Here is a 20,822-nt window from a genome sequence, read left to right as displayed (position 1 = left end):
GGACATGCAGATAAAAACAGGCTCATGAAAAGGTGCTAACCACCAGGGACATATAAATTAAAAACCACAATAAAATATCACCTCATACCTGTTAGCATGACTATCATCAAAAAGAACACAAATAACAAATGTTGCAAGGGTGAGGAGCAAAGGGAACCCTTGTATACTGTTGGGGGGAACATACATTGGTACAGACACTGGAGAAAATAGTATGAAGGCTCCTCAGAAAACTAAAATTAGATGTACCATATGACCCAGTAAATGCACTCCAGGATATATCCAAAAACAAAACAAAAACACTAACTCAAAAAGATACATGAACCCCAAAGTTCATGGCAGCATTATTTATAATAATGCAAATAATCGCAAAGTTAAGGAAGCAATCTGAATGACCATCGACAGATGAATGGATAAAGATGTGGCATCCACATACACTGAAAAACAACTGAGCCATAAAGAATGGAATTTTGCCATTTGTAACAACATGGATGAACTGGAGGGTTATTATGCTAAGTGAAATACATCAGACAGAGAAGGCCTGGGTGATATCCCTTACATGTGGAATCTAAATAATACAACAACCTACGGCAGATAAAAAAAGAAGCAGACTCACAGATAAAGAGAACAAACTAGTGGTTATCACTATGGAGAGGGAAGCGGTACGGGATTAAGAAGTATAAACTATTATTAGAAAACAAACTACAAGGATATGTTGTATGACACAGGGACTGTAGACAAAGCTTTATAACTATATAACTATAAATGGAGTGTAACCTTTAAAAGTTGTGACTCACTATACGGTACACCGGTAACTTGCGTAATTTTGCACTTCAACTATACTTCAATTTTAAAATGATAAGAAGTTGCACATGTTGATAACATTCAGCCACTGGAGGAAAGAAAAGAAAATCTTGAGTCTGCAATTTTTGTAAGCTCTTGATTAGTGGAGTGACATAATAAATGTGATAGCTGAAGAACCGTTTTGGGTTTTGCCTCCTCTTTAGCAGCCATGTAAAGGGGAAAATGGAGAACTGAAGAAACAGGCAGAATTCCACCTATGACACTACTGACAGACCCTGGGCCCAAGATACAGAAATCTGTATAAAGATAAGGCAGAGAGAGAAGAAAAAGAGGGATGAAACAGGGAGAGAAGGGTAGGGGTAAAATGGCAGAAACTGGTTTAAAAGCAAATTTAATATCTGAAAGAGAAGTCACAAATGTTTTAGCTGAAATAGCTGGCTCCATTATTCTTAGCAACTAAGAGATTGTTAAAGAAACATTTGTTTTCCAGAGGAAATTGTCTCCTTTCACCTCTTTATAGTTGATACAAATGTGCAGAATAATTAATGGGAATACTTTTTGGTGACTCCATCTTGGCCAATACCCAAGTAACTTTTTAAAAATTGATCTGAGTTAAAATATGTCACTACTTAAAAATTAAACAAACATAAAGTAAATATTTATGTTGTCTCTAAAAGCTTCCAAATCCCCAAGACCATGTGGATCTCAGAAAACAGAATTAAATATTGCTGGACTGGAGAGTTCCAATTACAATAGACCATTTGCCCCATATGGATACATCTTAAAAGTCCTCCTATTTATTCTCTCTCAGTATTATGTAACTTGCTTCAGAATTTCCATTTCACAAGGCAAAATTTTTTTTGGCATTCAGTTAAGCCAGCTTATTAGGCACAGTTCATTTTTTTTTTTTTTTTTTCACTTGGAATTACACTCAAGAGGGGACACGCCTCAGAGTTCTTAAGCAGTTCCCATTCTGTGCCAATGCCTACCCAGGCATTATCCAGCCATGTTTCCTCTGCATGTGTTTCCACACATTTGAGCAGAAAATGTGTGGAAAGTCATAAAGCCTTAAAAGAAATATACCAGAATGTACACGTTTCATGGGCTTGGTCTGTAAGATGAAGTGGCCTTTAATTTCATTCCAGTTTTAAATCAATCAATTGATCAAGCAATGACTCTTTCTTCCTCCTTCCCTGTCGCCTTTCATCTCTCCCTCTCTATTATAAAGATATGCCTCTTCTGACTCAAAAACACATCCCCTAACATACTGTACAGTTTTCACCACTACTAGAAGTGCCACTAAGAAGCAACAGAACAGAAATGCAGTATTTTAATATGAAAATGACAAACAGAAATATTCTCTTCAAATTCAGAGGATAATTCTGTTTTATATCATGAAATCATAATAGGCTATCCCTTGAAAGATATCCCTTGCTCTAGAAGTTATCTAGAACACCACGTTTCTATCAAATACATCTTGTCCTTTCTAGTCTTCAAAATGTGTTTCAATCCATCAATTGCAACTTCTCAGCAGAATGTATCAGGTACTTCAAAACTCACTGCAAGCTTACATTCTGGTTCTATAATTTTTTTCACACTTTAATAAACTAAGAACATTTTGACATGACATTCAACTCATTAATGCTTACCTCCAAATTCACAGTACTCCATTATAAAGATACAGGATTATTTACTCCCTCATTTTTGTCTAGTAGTTTACAATTTTTTACTATTACTGATAATACACATCCCTCTGTGTAAATCATGTACACCAGGACCTCTGCTAGCCTGAAGGATGCCTTTGGGAAACTAGAAAGGATACCGCCTCTGGGAAGACACAGACACTCATCAGGAGGTGGGGCCTGGCCAGGGAAGGCTAATGTAGATGTCTACCACTCACCCCTCAGCCAGGAATCCATATCCTACACCACTGTACTCAGCTGGCCTGGTGTGCACCTTTAATTACTGTCTTAGGATACAGTTACAGAAGTATCATTCCTGGATCAGAGTAATATAAGCTTTTTTCAGCCTTTCAAAATATATTACTCAACTTGCTTTTTATATACATGCTAGCTTCCCTGGTGGCTCAGATGGTAAAGTGTCTGCCTGCAATGCAGGAGGCCCGGGTTCGATCCCTGGGTTGGGAAGATCCCCTGGAGAAGGAAATTGCAACCCACTCCAGTACCCTTGCCTGGAAAATCCCATGGACAGAGGAGCCTGGTGGGCTACAGTCCATGGGGTGGCAAAGAGTCGGACACGACCGAGATACATCACTTTCACACCAATTTATAGTCCCACCAGCAGAAGCTGCACGTGCTAACGTAGTTCTATTACCATCTACTTCCCAGGACACAGCCCATTGCCCTGCAAACTTTAGGGGATTAATAAAGGTTTGTCAGATGAGTAAGAGAAGCTAAGGATGAGGAAAGAAAAGGAAACTCCCTTTTATATCAAGTGTGTGGATATTTCTTAACCAAGGAATTTGCATGCATGCGTGCTCAGTCATGTCCGACTCTTTGTGACCCCATGGACTGCTGGCCTCCTCTGTCCATGGGATTTTCTAGGTAATAATAACTGGAGTGGGTTGCCATTTCCTTGTCCATGGGATTTTCCCAATCCAAGGATGGAAGCTATATCTACTATGTCTCCTGTATCGCAGGCAGATTCTTTACTGCTGAGCCGTTGGGGAAGTCTAACCAAGGAACTAAGGCCTTAACTACATAATTTGTACTTTTATATGCAATTAAGCTACAGACTACAATAAACATTGAATTTTGTGAGTTATACATAATATTATACATTTTTACAGCATTTGGGGATTTACTAAGAATCCTAATGATAGTATTTGTTCTGAAACCAGTTCTGCAAGTTGAGCACATCAACAATTTTAAGATCCATTTGACAACAAGGATCAGAGGTTAATTTTATATGCAAAGTAACAAGTCAGATAATGGTAGGGTCCTTATAAAACCCCTGAATTAGACTCAAACATTGTGGCATGGCTCTTTGCAGCTTATTGTTGTAACCACCTACAATTTAAAAGTAGACTTCAGTACATATTTTGGCCACCTGATGTGAAGAGCTGACTCACTGGAAAAGACCCTGATGTGGGGAAAGATTGAGGGCAAGAGGAGAAGGAGGAGACAGAGGATGAGATGGCTGGATGGCATCATCGACTCAATGAACATGAGTTTGAGCAAACTCCAGGAGACAGTGAGGGACAGGGAAGCCTGGCGTGCTTCAATTCATGAGGTCACAAACAGACACAACTCAGAGCCTCAACAAGAACAAGAGTATACCATGGGGACAGCGTGGTACAATGCTAACTTCTGTTTTCCATTCAATTCAAGCTCTTCAACGAGCACTCAGGACCGTCCTTTGCTCTGAGATGCCCATCCCATACTTTAAGTAGCACAAATGACAGAAAACAAAGACACAGTTTAAGCTTGAGAAAACCTGCCCCTAGTTTCTCCTCTATCAGCTGTTAGCATGTGACAGTGAACAACTCAATCAACCTTGAGGCTCAACTTCATTCTCCACAGAAGCAAAGATAATACTTGATGTACCTATCTATCCTATACACCCTAACTGAAGTAATTTCTGTAATACAACAGTCTGCACTATTATATATGTAAGTACTCATAAGAATTATCACTCCTTCATCAATGGCCCAAATATTAAACAGGAAAACAACAGAATTTCCCCAAATTAAGACCACCAGATATAATAGATGGAGCTCCAATTTTATTCCTGCCAAGGGACCTTTGGATTGTTCCCCACATCCCCATCAAAACCCAAACCATGATATAAAATAGAAAACTGGAGTATTTCCAATAACAGTTATTATCTCATCAATTTTCTAATTAAAAGATGACTAAACTCTGCCGAACAGGTTTGTGAAATTATCCAGTAAATCTTTCCTAAGTCTGGAAGTTTTAACATTCACTGTCCTCATCAAGAAACTCATCATGCTTGCTTTTGCCCTTCATTTCCCTGGCTCCAAAAGTGATTCTCAATCATCAGGTGAGGCAAAACCAAGGGCAGTCATCTTATTCCAATATGAAAAACACAAGAAGTAACAAAAGGCATTACATATTTTAGAAAGAATTTTAGATTTACTTTTAAACAAAACTGTTGCTTCCTGGAACCACTCGTAAATACTGGTTTATTTTTCTTTTAGTGAACAGTATTTCTTTTAGTGAAATTCTATTTATACATGTTTTTCTTCAGTAGCTATAAGCAATAAAGAATGACTGTCCACATTCTTCACTTTCTAACTCTTGGTTTCTTCCCTAAGGTTTACACACACGGCCAGCCAGCTTCAATAAAAATTCAGAGAGAATATCAGCTCAGTGGTAAAGAATCTGCCTGCCAATGCATGAGAGGCGGGTTCGATCTCTGGGTCTGCAAGACACTCTGGAGTAGGGAATGGCAACCCACTCGAGGATTCTTGCTTGGAAAATTCCATGGGAAGAGGAGCCTGGTGCACTACAGTTCATGGGGTCACAAAGAGTCAGACATGACTAAGCAACTAAGCACAAACACACGCATCCTAGATAACAAAGATGACCTTGGCCAGAACGAAAGTGGATGCTCTCCTTCTTAATGAATAAGGAGCTACTTCAGAATGATTACCTCAGAGTACAGGCATCATATTACCCTCCGGTAACAGGCTGCTAGCTCTTCATCACAACTTAAATGATTATGTTCTCAATATTTAAAGGCTACTGTTAATACATTCTTAATACTTCAGGATCCACAAGTACACTTGTTGCTAATCCCTCTGAGAATCCCTTTACGTATCTTTAAGGAGAGACAGAAAAACGTATTTTATAAATATTTACAGACATCTGACTAGTCAGGGTATACTCCTCTTTGCCCAAAGGGAATTTAGTTTGCTCTGTTTCAAATAATTGAATCCTGGTGCTGGAATAGTAATCCCATTTGGAATTCCAGATTCAGCTTTACAAAATCACTACTTCATTAGCTGTGATCTTGTGTTTTCCAGCAGTGATACAAAAAAAGTCAAGCTATAAAGATGTATATACCATTCAACTCAGTTACTATAACTTTTAGAGCTGATTAGCGAACCCATAGGTAGGCCTGTGCATTTCAGTCTGAGATATTATATAAGAGGATCCAGGTTGGCCTTACTCTGTATCAAGGTTTCTGATCTATAAATTGCCTTTTTTCATTTAAAGTTATTTCTGTTTCATCTGTCGTAGTGAGTTATCTTGGGAACTAAAAATATTTGAAGGTTAATCTAAATATTTCTGGAGATAAATGCAAATCTAAGTGCTACATTTTCAGAGCTATTTTGACTTAAAATGAAAAGACACTAAAGACACAAAGCAGTAAGCTTGTTGCTAGGTGACAGGTGACACCTACAGTATCTTCTCTGAACCTGTATGGCATGAGACATCTTACTGCTGAGAAAAGACACACGGATTTCCATGGCATACGCATCACTCTCTGTAGAGAAGCAAACTGAGGTTCAGATATTTTTAAACATAGGCCATAGGTAGTCAGGAAATCACATCTATATGAATATCTTATTTTAAAGATGCCTCTCACAATAAATAGAAAAGGGAAGTTGCTTATTGTCCATTTTGAGTATATGCGATTCCATCATCTAACATCTACATATGAGATACACATAATTTTCATGATTTATGAATAAAGATTAAACAGTGACAATTCTTTGTATCCCACTGAGAAATTTTCAAACTTTTAATTGAAGTCACTTCAACAAGGGTTAGGTAGAGTCCATAGAGAAAGCAATGCCTTATAAAAAATAACCCAATTTCTATTCAATTTATTAATACCAGATTATCATATCTAAGATCTGATGAACTAAAAAAGAAAAGTACACAAAGCTTCAATGGAGATTACTTCCTAGATACATTCTATAATTACATACCTATGTTCTAGCATTATTGTCCTTTCTCCAGGAAAAAATCAAGGGACAATGTTCCACCCCCTATCCTTTGCTCACTGGGTAATACAGAGGATGACAACAGAAATTTCAGGGATTCTTCTATGCCCAGAAATCTGGGATCTCACACGAATGCACGGCACGACTACTCCTGTAAGAAAGGCTATGCTGATGGTCATGGAAAAGATACAGGCACAAATGCCAGAGAGAAGGGACACTTGGAGGCCATGTGACTTGGGGCAGGCTGCTTCACTTTCATGCACTCCCTTTTCGTAATTTATTAAGCTGGTAAAATAAAACCTGTGGGCAAGGGGCGCCGGAAATGAGAATGTAGACAATATACTGACCGCACTTCACTACGTGGCACATACTAGTTATTCCACAAATGTCAGTCCCATCCATACTCCCTATGCTTATAATCAAGTGCCCAATATCCTACTTCCACTTAAACTTCCCCCAGAACTAGGAAAAAGCAATGACTTACTCTAGCCCAAGTTACACTTACTCCATACCACCTTCAACCATGACTGTATGTTTCTTACAGGAAAACTCCTGAGAATACAGACAACAGGAGCGCCACTCTAGGGCATCACAGTGAAAGTGTAAGCTGCTCAGCTGTGTCTGGCTCTTTGCAACCCCATGGACTATAGCCCGTCAGGTTTCTCTGTCCATGGAATTCTCCAGGGAGGAATACTGGAGTAGACATTCCCTTCTCCGGGGGATCTTCCTGACCTAGGGATCGAACCCAGGCCTCCTGGATTGCAGGCAGATTCTTTACCATCCAAGCCAACAGGGAAGCCCCTCTAGGGCATCACGGTATAGTGTCTATAAAAAACCCATTAAGAGAGTTCACTGTTTTAAGGCCATCAATAACTCATACCCCACAATACTCCTTGGATAACTCGTTTGAAAATTCTCCATTATAAAATTCTTTTCCATTTCCAGCTCTATGTTTCTCTGAAATTATGTTTCCACCCAGGAAAGGAAAGGAGGGAAAGTCACTCAGTCGTGTCCGACTCTTTGCGACCCCATGGACTGTAGCCTACCAGGAAGAAAAACAGACAATACAGAAAAAGCAAACTTTCTCAGAACTAAGGAAGGTCCCACATGGAGTACGCTATACCCTGAAGCTTTGCGCAATCATTTAAGCACAGAGTTCACTGCATAAACAGCCCATTTTCTGAGGGAGAAGGCAGAGATAGAGCACACTGACATAGAAATGACGCTCTCCATCTGTTCTCAGCTTGCATTACATCCAATCATTCTAGACAGACAGAGAACAAATAAACCTTTAAAAGAAAGTAACCACAGCAAATGAATTAAGCCTTTCTTGTACATATATTGTGCTCAATATAATGGTTTGAAAAGTACTGTATGCTATGCTCATATTCAAGTGTAATTGCCATTTTACTGGGACTGCGTAGTCAAAAATCTGATTTGTATTGCAAAGGAATGACAAGATGATTAAATCTTGTCTTCATATGTCTAATTTATGTGATTTAGATTGCAGCACAAATAAATATGAGCATGTGCAATTTGTAGTTGCATGGAAAGCTACTGCATGTAACACTACATTCTGCCAAAAGCAACTTGGTCACACAGGAGTTTCCATTCTCACATGGGAAGCAGGGTGGGGGGAGGAGGGGCACGAACAGTCTTCCCTTAACTGTATCAGGGTGTGTTTTAAACCATTATCATTAAGATGTGAAAAACTTTTGGGGATCTTAAGAGGCTGGTAGGACAGAACAACAGGGTCCCAGCTACTTATTAATCTCCACTTCACTTCCCAGCACTTTTTATAAATATAAATGTGGTTATGTGATTTACATAGAGAAAAGCAAACATCAAGTGTTGAAAATAAATGAAAAATAAAATCATGATAAACACACATTTGGTACTATTTATACATGCATAATTCACAAAGTCTAGAAATTTTCACACTACTTTACTTCAATGGGTGTTGTCTGAACATAGCTGGGCGTATGTATTATGGGGTAATTACAAATTTTATACACTAAAGAGCAATGACATAGTCAAGGAAAATAAGTTGCCTCATTCAGTATGCAGTCAACATACTTGGCTTTCCTATTAATTATTGCATTCTATGTTTAGTTTCCCAATGCTAAGAAAGATAAACCCCATTCAATGCATAATAAACTGTTTGCTTAGGGAGTAAATTTGTTTTCTAGTCCATCACAACAATAGCTGATTAAAATACGTTGCTCTTACCCAGTGTTAAATTAACTAATGTGAAATAAAACAAATATTTATTAAATAGTGAGGAAAACATTCCATCAAACTGTAAAACCTGAGTAGGAAAACAAATGGCACACACTTAATTACAGCTGACATTTAAATGAAATTTGCAATTTACAAATATTTAACAAGAATTAAAAAATATCCAACTTGAGGTATTTTTAGGACACTTTCATGTTCAGTCTTTTCACACATCTGAACCCAAAGAAGTTTTAACAGAGGCAGATTGTACAATACAATTGAAAGATAGATCAAAGAAGTAAACAGATCTGTTTTACTGACATTTGTGACATATTGATACAGACACAAGAGAATTAATGTGATATCTGTAATGAATATCTTGTCTTACTGAACAACAATTTTGACAAGCTAAACTCATTAATCTAGCGTGTACATTCAGACATCATAATCACTGCCCCATGAAGTTCATAATCTGGTTCATAACAGATAGCTGCTGTCATAGCAAATATATAATCAATAAGTATTTCTCAATGATGAGCAAACTAGTAGACTGTCAAATGTATTACATCTGTATGCTTCTCTCTGCTTCTCTCATAATTAATACCAAAAATCAAAATACTATTTATTGAGAATAACAAGTGATATATTAGGTGGATTCCTCTCTAGAAGGATCAAAACCACCACTTGAAAAACTAAAAAATACTGAAATTGGAAGTCGAAGTCCACTCAAATATAACGCAAGCAATAGCTAGCAGGTCTTAATTGAGGGTCTACTGACATTTATTACATGGTACCTATATTCTGTTATTAATTTATATTCATATATGCCAAAAATTGAGGACCTTACAAATCACATATCACAATACCTGATTTAAACAGGCTCATGGACAACAAAAGGGAGAATATAAACAAGTAAAATAATTATAACAATAATGGATACCATCTAGTGGATGTTCACCATATGTTTAACATGAACTAAGGGTTGGACACAACTTGGTGACTGAACAACAAAGGCATTATTATAATATTAGTTAATAAATTCATGTACAAGGCATAGCTATTCCAATGACCCAGTATGAATACATCCATTTTGAATTGAAAGTAAGTGTGATTAAAGTCCATATCCACCAAACATGTATCAAGTTGAAATCCTAATATCATCATAGGAGCTCTAGTGCAAAATAATAAAGCATAGCAGGAAACTGAGGGAACCCACAGCAAGGTGAAACGAAGCGAAGTCTTGAAGCTAAAGAGCTATACGAGGAATGAGGACATTTGAACCTGACTCTGAGAACATACACATGTATGTACAGACACATATGATTTACACATGCATACATATGACTGAGCATCCTAGCTGACATACCTATACCAGCTAGGCCATGTCACCCAACAAGGAGCTCTGACACAGTAGAGAAGCCTCTACAGTGGAGAGGACCATTTCAAAAGAATAACCAAACCAATCCTGAGAGCAGACTTTCTAGTGTCTTAGGTCTTATGTTTTATGTTCATGAAGTTTATGTTTATTGGGAGTAAACAACAAAGTGCTCACAAGTATTTCCCCAAAATGTATGGAAAATCTATTTTTATACTTTAATTCAACTACACTATCAAAAAACCATCAGATTTTACAAGAGTAGTTCTTGAATTCTCTAACTTTATTTCCAAAAGGATGTCAAAATACTACTTCATTTATCATATATTTTGATGATGGCAAATGACTTCAGTATTCTTGCCATGAGAACCCCATGAACATTTCTTATGTCTTATAAAGGGATTTATATTATGTATTCTAAACCAACAATATTAAAAACATGAAGAAGCTAATTACATGGCGGAAAATGACTGTAAAAGGCCTTTTTCGTGTGCTATGTTCCACAATTGAAGATATGTCTGACATCACTGACACTTAGGGATAAAATATTTCAAAATATTTATTATTCAAATATGAAGCAATGAACATATGCCAATAGCGCGCATGTGTGCACACGCGCACGCGCGCGCGCGCACACACACACACACACACACACACACACACACAGTCAAGCACTAGTGAAAAACCTGATTAGAGAGAAATTCCTAACACAAGCATAAGTTATATGAGTAAGTTCTTTTCTAAAAATATTCCAGAAAATTATTTTAAGTGATTTTGAAAAGTAACAGTATAGCCAAGAATAACAAAGGCATTTTGAAAAATAATCTCAAAATGAAAATTGGCCACCTGCAGATTTGAAAGCCTATTTGAATACAAACATAAAACTATTTCAATATAAACATCAGAATTAGTCTGATATATACACATATAATACATGGATTAAGCATTTATCATTGCCAAGAAATGTTCACAAGTAAAATAACTTTATCAAAAAACTATCGGGAGTAAACGACAAAGTGCTCACAGGTATTTCCCCAAAATGTATGGAAAATCTATTTTTATACCTTAATTCAACTACACTATCAAAAAACCATCAGATTTTACAAGGACAGTTCTTAAATTCTCTAACTTTATTCCCAAAAGGATGTCAAAATACACCTTCATTTACCATATATATTGATGATGGCAAACCACTTCAGTATTCTTGCCATGGGAACCCCATGAACAGTACGAAAAGGCAAAAAGACATAACACTGAAAGATGAGTCCCCCAGCTGGATAGGTGTCCAAGATGCTAATGGGGAAGAGCTGAGAAACAGCTACAGAAAGAATGAATAGGCTGAGCAAAACCAGAAAGGACACTCAGTTGTGGATGTGTCTGGTGTGAAAATAAAGTCCAACGCTGAAAAGAGCAATATTACATAGGAACCTGGAATGTTAGGTTCATGAGTCAAGGTTAATTGGATGTAGTTAAACATGAGATGGCAAGAGTGAACATCGACATATTAGGAATCAATGAACTAAAATGGACGGGAAGGAAAAAAAAAGAAGAAAAAAAAAGAAAAATAAATAAATAAATAAAATGGACGGGAATGGGCAAATTTAATTCGGATGACCATTATATCTACTACCACAGGTAAGATTCCTTAGAAGGAATGGAGTACCCCTCACAGTCAACAAGAGTCTGAAAGACAGCACATGGTTGCAATTTCAAAAATGACAGAATGAACTCAGTTTGTTTCCAAGGCAAACCATTCAGTATCACAGTAATCCAAGTCTATGCCCCACCACTAATACTGAAGAAACTTAAGTTGAAAGCTTTTATGAAGACCTTCAAGACCTCCTAGATCTAATACCAAAAACGATGTCCTTTTCATCATAGGGGAATGGAATGCAAAAGTAGGAAGTCAAGAGATGCCTGGAATAACAGGCAAGTTTGGTCTCTGAGTATAAAATGAAGCAAGGCAAAGACTATCAGAATTTAGACAAGAGAACACACTGGTCATAGCACACACCCTCTTCCAACAACACAAGACAATTCTACACATGGACATCAACAGATGGTCAATACCAAAATCATAGAAATTTTATTATTTGCAGTGAAGATGGGAGAACTTCTATACTCAGCAAAAACAAGACCTGGAGCTGACTGTGATTCAAACCATTAGCTCCTTATTGCAAAATCCAGGCTCAAACTGAGGAAAGTAGGGAAACCACTAAGCTATTCAGGTATGACATCAATCAAATTCCTTATGATTATACAGTGGAGGTGACGAGCAGATTCAAGTGACTAGATCTGGTAGACAGAGTGCCTGAACAACTATGGATGTAGGTTCATAACATTGCACAGAAAGTGATGACCAAAGCAATCCCCCAAAGGGGGGGAAAAAATTGCAAGAAGGCAAAGTGGTTGTTTGAGGAGGCCTGACAAATAGCTGAGAAAAGAAGAGAAGCAAAAGGCAAAGGAGAAAGGGAAAGATATAATCAACTTAATGCAGAATTCCTGAGAATAGCAAGGAGAGATAAAGTATTTTTAAGTGAATAATACAAAAGAACAGAGGAACACAACAGAATAGGAAAGACCAGAGAGATCTTCAAGAAAACTGGAGATCCCAAGGGAACATTTCATGCACAGACAAGCACAATAATGGACAAAAACGGCAAGGATCTAACAGAAGCAAAAGTGATTAAGAAGATGTGGCATGAATATACAGAAGAACTATATAAAATGTAAAAAATTCTGAAAGAGATGGGAATACCAGACCACCTGACCTGCCTCTTGAGAAACCTGTATGCAGGTCAGGAAGCCACAGTTAGAACTGGACATGGAACAACAGACTGGTTCCAAATAGGAAAAGGAGTACATCAAGGATGTATATTGTCACCCTGCTTATTTAACATATATGCAGAGTATATCATGAGAAACGCTGGGCTGGAGGAAGCACAAGCTGGAATCAAGATTGTTGGAAGAAATATCAATAACCTCAGATATGCAGATGACACCACCCTTATGGCAGAAAGCAAAGAAGAACTAAACAGCCTCTTGATGAAAGTGAAAGAGGAGAGTGAAAAAGTTGGCTTAAAGGTCAACACTCAGAAAACTGAATGTTGGAATCCGGTCCTATCACTATGGCAAATAGATGGGGAAACAGTGGCTGATTTTATTTTTCTGAGCTCCAAAATCACTGCAGATGGTGATTGCAGCCATGAAATTATAAGATGCTTACTCCTTGGAAGGAAGGTTAGGACCAACCTAGACAGCATATTAAAAAGGAGAGACATTACTTTGTCAACAAAGGTCCGTCTAGTCAAAGCTATGGTTATCCCAGTGGTCAAGTATGGATGTGAGAGTTGGACTATAAAGTAAGCTGAGTGCCAAAGAATTGATGCTTTTGAACTGTAGTTTTGGAGAAGACTCTTGAGAGTCCCTTGGACTGCAAGGAGATCCAACCAGTCCATCCTAAAGGAAATCAGTCCTGGGTGTTCATTGGAAGGACTGATGCTGAAGCTGAAACTCCAATACTTTGGCCACCTGATGCAAAGAACTGACTCATTTGAAAAGACCCTGATGCTGGGAAAGATTGAGGGCAGGAGGAGAAGGGGATGACAGAGGATGAGATGTTTGGATGGCATCACCGACTCAATGGACATGGGCATGGGTGGACTCCGGGAGTTCGTGATGGACAGGGAGGCCTGGCGTGCTGCAATTCATGGAGTCGCAAAGAGTCAGACTAAGATTGAGCGACTGACCTGAACTGAATATAAAAAAGACCTTCATGACCCAGATAACTATGATGGTGTGATCACTCACCTAGAGCCAGAGATCCTGGAGTGTTAAGTCAAGTGGGCCTTAAGAAGCATTACTATGAACAAAGCTAGTGAAGGTGATGGAATTCAAGCTGAGCCATTTCAAATCCTAAAAGATAATGCTGTCAAAGTGCTGCATTCAATATGCCACTAAGTGTGGAAAACTCAGCAGTGGCCACAGTACTGAGAAAGGTCAGTTTTCATTCCAATCCTAAAGAAAGGCAATACCGAAAAATGTTCAAGTTACCATACAATTGCACTAATTTCACATATTAGCAAGATTATATTCAAAATCCTTCAAGCTAGGCTTCAGCATCATGTGATCTGAGAATTTCCAGACGTAAAAACTGAATTTAGAAAAGGCAAGGGAACCAGAGGTCAAACTGCCAACACCAGCAGGATCATAGAAAAATCAAGGAAATTTTTTTTTAATCTACTTTTACTTCATTGACCATGCTTCGAAAGTTTTTGACTCTGCTGATCACAACAAACTGTGGAAAATTCTTACAGAGATGGGAATACCAGAACACCTTACCTGCCCGAGAAACCCATATACAGTTCAAGAAGCAACAGTTAGAACTGGACATGGAATAACAGACTGGTTCAAAACTGTAAAGGAGTACGTCAAAGCTATATATCAGCACCCTGCTTATTTAACTTACATGCAGAGTACATCATATGAAATGCTGGTCTGGAGGACTCACAGCTGGAATAAAGACTGCCTGGAGAAATATCAAAAAGTCAGATATGCAGAAGATAACAATTTAATGGGAAAAAGAAAAACTGAAGTAAAGAGTCTCTTGATGAAGGTGAAACAAGAGAGTGAAAAACCTGGCTTAAAACTCAACATTCAAAAAATTAAGATCACAGCATCAAATCCCATCACTTCATGGCATACAGATGGGGAAAAAGTGGAAACTGTCAGAGTTCATTTTCTTGGACTCCAACATCACTGCAGATGGTGACTGCAGCCACAAAATTAAAAAGACGCTTGCTCCTGGGAAGAAAAGCTATGACAAACCTAGACAGTGTATTACAAAGCAGAGACATCACTTTGCCAACAAAGGTCCGTATAATCAAAGATATGGTTTTTCCAGTAGTCATGTACGGATTTGAGTGTTGGACCTTAAAGAAGGCTGAGTGTTGAAGAATTGATGCTTTCGAACTGTCGTGCTGGAGAAGACTCTTGAGAGTCCCTTGGACAGCGAGGAGATCAAGCCAGCCAATCGTAAAGGAAATCAGTTCTGAATATTCATTGGAAGGACTGGTGCTGAAGCTCCAATACTTTGGCCACTTGACGCAAAGAGCCGACTCCTTGGAAAAGACCCTGATGCTGGGAAAGACTGAGGGCAAGAAGAGAAGGGGGTGACAGAGGATGTGATGGTTGGATGGCATTACTGACTCAATGGATATGAGCTTGAGCAAACTGAGGCAGACAGTGAAGGACAGGGAAGCCTGGTGTGCTGTAGTCCCTAGGGTACCTAAGAGTTGGAGACGACTGAGCAACTGAATGCGACCATCATATATTTTAAGATTAATAATGGCTGGAGGTGGCACACTGTGATTCCGGTAACTACCAAGACTGCAAAAAAGGAATGGTAAAACCAGGTGTTGTGGTTTTACACATACTTCATCTCTGCAGAAAGCCATGGTGTGAAGGATGAAAATAACTGCATTTCAATTCATGAGAACCAAACAGATGACAACTCAACCAAACAGATAACAACTCACTATTAATCCAGAGCAGGGCTATGAAGTAGGCACATGACTCTACTAGTCAACTTGAATTTGAAAAGAACATTCAGTGAATACAACTGTCACCCAAGAGCAAGCCATATACCACTAATATTATGAAGGTCTCTCTATTATTAATATTTGAAGATCTTTCTGCAAAATATAGGAAGTCTATTTCTCTATTACTATTTGGAGACTTTGTCCAAAACTTCCTTCACTGTGAAGGCTGCTGTGATCACTTACACTGTGATAACTTACATAATGAACATTTATTTAATTTTCACTCACAAGCTTCAAACTTCAATATGCTTCAACCCTCAGGTTCAAATGCTTGATGGCATACACGCCCACCCCAGCTAGCCTTTTAAAGGTTTTTATTTCATTGAGCGGCTTTAACCCTCCCTCACCACATCCAGGTTCTAATTTTCTACTCTTTTCCACCATATGCATGCATCTTCTCTCTCTCCTTAAAAATATTCAGATAATCTCCATCTCAGTTCTAACATTCAGGCAGTTCTGCTACAACTTCACGTAACTAGAAAACAGTTTCTATCCTTCCTCAGTCATAACGATCGCAACTCATTCACTCTACTGTGATCCACCTCCCCCTATCTTGAAATGGTCTCTCTGGTAACTGATGTTTATTTAGCAACTCCACTTGGAAATACAATCTCCCTCCCCCATTTCAATGAGGTCTCAGATTCTTCTCTCCAATTTCTGTGCTACCATTGGATGTCTTTTGAACAGTCTACCTCCCTACAGAGGGATATCTTCCAAAAATTCCCCTTAATTTTACAACAGCCTTTGCTGTCTTAGGAAGTTTCCCTACCAGAGAGATCTGACTATTACCTCCCAAATGAACTTCTCTAAACCTAAACTTTTGCTAAAATCTTTCTCTACTTTTTTTTCCCACACAGATATTACAGAATGATGTCCAGTGTATATATATACACACAAGTTGTTCCAAAGTTAGCCATCACCCATAAAGTGAAAGCCACTCCATCCCTTTGTGACCCCATCTACTGTAGCCCACCAGGCTCCTCTGTCCATGCAATTCTCCAGGCAAGAATACTGGAATGGGTTGCCACTCCCTTCTCCAGGGGATCTTTCCAACCCAAGGATCAAACACAGGTCTCCTGCACTGCAGGCAGATTCTTTACCACCACTAGGGAAGTCCTATGGACCAATCAATTATGAATAGGAAACTACACAAGGCATTCATAATCACAGGAGGGAAAGCAACTCGAAAAATATCCGGTGCTCCAACTCTCTTGAATAATCCTTGCATTTTGTTTGGAGTGTCTACTTTCTTAGCAATATGCTGAATTATTATAGCTTACCAATAAACATTATTTGATTGATGAAATTCGTGTTAAATAAGGGAGAGTATTATACTACCATTACCTATGATACTGGGTTCCAGCGGTAAATTAGCTAACCAATCTGGACCACAACTCCCGCATCAGTGAAATTAAGGCACTGATACATCTTTCAGTTTCTCTTCCCTTATAAGTTTGTGGAATCTAAGAAACTTCTATGTAAAAAATGCACACACAAAAAAAGAATCATACTAAGTCACTGAAAATAATTTATGGACTGCAATTTATTAGGTTCATACTGTAAAAAAAATGGTATTTATAACACAGAAATTATTTGAAGAGTTCTATCTCTGAAATTCTTTCAGAGTGGAATAAACAGCTGTTGTTGAAACAATGCACAAGTCTGCACAGCATGTGTTATGAACGGGGATAAATAAATATTAGTTAACGGAGTTTGAGTTCTATCTCTGAATTGGTGAACGCAGCGAAATTTATTGAAACTTCTCCTTCCCAGTGGCTACTAACCTGTTTTGGGCAAAATACATTTTGCACTGTGCTCAATCCCTCAATCATGTCTGACCCAGGGATCGAACCCACCTCTCTTGGGTCTGTTGCGTTGGCAGGTGGATTCTTTACCACTAGCGCCACCTGGGAGGTTCTGGGCAGAATACAATGGATGACTAATGACCAGTGGTACCTGAGGACACCACATCTCTTCACTGCATGGCACTTTGAAGAGAAATTCTCAACTGATAAACAGGGGACAATGAAGTGAAATACTTTCACTATTCCAAAGCTGAGTCCATGGGACACACCAGTAGCTGAACGATTCCTCTGGAGGTGGCCTTGGACAATTCTGAAGGTGAGCAGGGACAATTCCTTGTCTAAGCACAGTTCCATGAAGTGCTGTTATAATAACATGTTCATCTGTGACTGGGAGTAATTTATTCCCCTTAGGGTTTTATCATGGCCACTTGGAATGATCAAAAACATATCTGCCACTTTGTTTTGTGTAAATTACACAGATATATTATTCCCAATAGTATCTCAGCACCAAAAATATAACCCACATAGCATGTACACACCAGGCCATGTGGCAGGTACTTTACACCGTTACCTAAGACAGTCCCCACCATGAAGGAGCAATGTGAACCTCCACGTTACAAGCAAAGCAAGGTTCATGGCTACTGAACTGCACGGCAGGGATCTGAACACATGCCTGTCTGATCCCAAATTCTTCTCCTCCCACGACAGTGCCTCTCACTACAAGCTCCTAAGGTGTGAGCATGATGGAAGCACTATTCCAGCACAAATTTATCCAGTGACAGAGGGGGCCAGCTGTCAGGAGTGCTACCATGCACTGAAATGGACAAACCACTGCAGCATTCACTTGGTGGATCCAGGTGGTCACTGAAGACACTCAATTACAACCAGGGGCCACTGATGGGCCAAATCTTGTTATTGCTAGAGTTGGGCAGCATTTCTCCATAGATGCTCTGTGGATGCAATGGGGTTTATGTCAACAGGTTTGTTTGTTTGCTTGGGCTGTGCCACTTGGCATGAGGGATCTCAGTTTCCTGACCAGGGATTGAACTTGCACCACCCTGCATTGGAAGTATGGCATCTTAACTACCAGACAGCCAGGGAATTCTTCAAGTGGGGTCCATATTAAACAAAGGATATCAGAGTTCCTTTTGCCAATGCATTTTTTTTTCATGTAGCCTTTCTCAGAGGTATTATGCAAGAACTCGCCCACACACCCCGCCAGATATCCCAGTAGCCTCAGAAGTTAAAAGCTAACCCTCCCATTTTTATAAGACCATGAACAATACCTGCAGAGTTTTTCAGAAGCAATCATGCCTCCTCCCATTACTCTGCATATTCATACCATTCATGCATGGGCTTCTCAAGGCAAGAATACTGGAGTGGTTTGCCAGTCCCTTCTCCAGTGGACCATGTTTTGTCAGAACTCTCCACCATGACCCATCTATTTTGGGTGGTCTTACATGGCCTGGTTCACAGCATCAGTGGGTTACACAAGGCTGGATCCATATGATCATTTTGGTTAGTTTTCTGTGATGAAGAAAGAAAGTGAAAGTCTCTCAGTCATGTCCAACTCTTTGTGACCCGAAGGACTAGACAGTCCATGGAATTATCCAGGCCAGAATACTGCAGCAGGTATCCTTTCCCTTCTTCAGGAATCTTCCCAACTCAGGGATCAAACCTAAGTCTCCCGCATTGCCGGTAGATTCTTTACCAGCTCAGCCACAAGGGAAGCCCAAGAATACTGGAATAGTTAGCCTATTCCTTTCTCCAGCGGATCATCCTGACTCAGGAATCGGACCAGGCCAGGGTCTCCTGCATTGCAGGCAGACTCTTTACCAACTGAGCTATCAGGGAGGCCCTGTGATGGTGGAGTACTTTATCCACCTCCTGATGCTAGGAAGTGGATGTCACCTCCTGATGACATTTAACATCCTAGAGACTTGAATTCAAAACTCAGCTTTTCTATTTCCAAGCTATAATGTCATGGCCCAGCAATAATTTTTAGAATACAGGTCTGAATTCCAGAGAAATTAATTAGCTAAAAAATGCTAAAATAATGCCTATCTGGTAGTATGTTTGTTATGTCCAGATATGGAATATGCAGAAGGCACTTGATAAAAGTGGCAGTTATTAAGTTATCTTTTTTCTTAATGATAAGTACTACTTTGGTTGTAAAAACACAGAGCTAAGCAATACTATTAGGCCACAGAATCTGCTGGAGTCAGAAAGAGATCAAAAGAAAAGCCACATGCACTTCTCTGGGTATCATGTATTATTAAATTATACTAATTTAAGGAAAGAAAAATAGTTACTAAAGACAGCCAGATTTCTAGAAAGCATATATGAATATATCATACTCCTCTTTTATAGGGAATGAGGCAATGGGAGATGGGTCTACAATTTTTCATAGTAGTATGATCCAAATAAACTAAAACCCACAAAAGTAAAGATCATACTGCAAATCCATCATCCAGACCTCCTGTTTATGGAGATTATCTGGCTATATTTTCTGAAACTTAATATGTTAATATTATATCTATTCCACAGTCAGTCAACTTTTTATTTTCAATACCTTCTATACCCTCTTTCATTGCATCTTTATTGCCATCCATCTTATTCCTGTAATTATTCAGAAATCCACACCTTGATCTCTTTCCTACGAACTGTACTCATTCATGGAATCAGTAAGTACTTCTCTCCCTTCCTCCTTTTTCCAACTAATTCCCCGGTGTAGTTAAAAATAACCTGATGTGATGTTTTAGCAGATCATGCTGATGTCTGGCAGACACCAACACAATTGTGTAGAGCAATTATTCTTCAATTAAAAAACAAATAAATTTTTTAAAAATATTAAAAAAAATAATCTGATACAAAGAGCCAATGCATTGGAAAAGAACTTGATACTGGCAAAGACTGCAGGCAAGAGGAGAAGGGGGCAACAGATGATGAGATAGTAGGATGGCATCACCAACTCAATGGACAAGAGTTCGAGCTAGTGAAGGACAGGGAAGCCTGGCGTGCTGCAGTCCATGGGGTCGCAAAGCTCTGGACATGACTTAGCAACTGAGTAACAACAACAACGTGCACCA

General features: G+C 38.9%; 1 protein-coding gene across 2 annotated transcripts in view; it reads right to left on the bottom strand.

The window, feature by feature from the left end:
* Positions 1-20,822, bottom strand: part of KLF12 (Kruppel like factor 12) — a 526,247-nt gene that overhangs the window by 360,390 nt on the left and 145,035 nt on the right. The gene's annotated exons all lie outside the window — the stretch shown is intronic.

Source organism: Capra hircus, chromosome 12, assembly GCF_001704415.2.
Source record: "Capra hircus breed San Clemente chromosome 12, ASM170441v1, whole genome shotgun sequence".
NCBI lineage: Eukaryota > Metazoa > Chordata > Mammalia > Artiodactyla > Bovidae > Capra > Capra hircus.
Note: the sequence above shows the minus strand (reverse complement) of the source record. Positions and strands in the feature narration are given on the sequence as shown.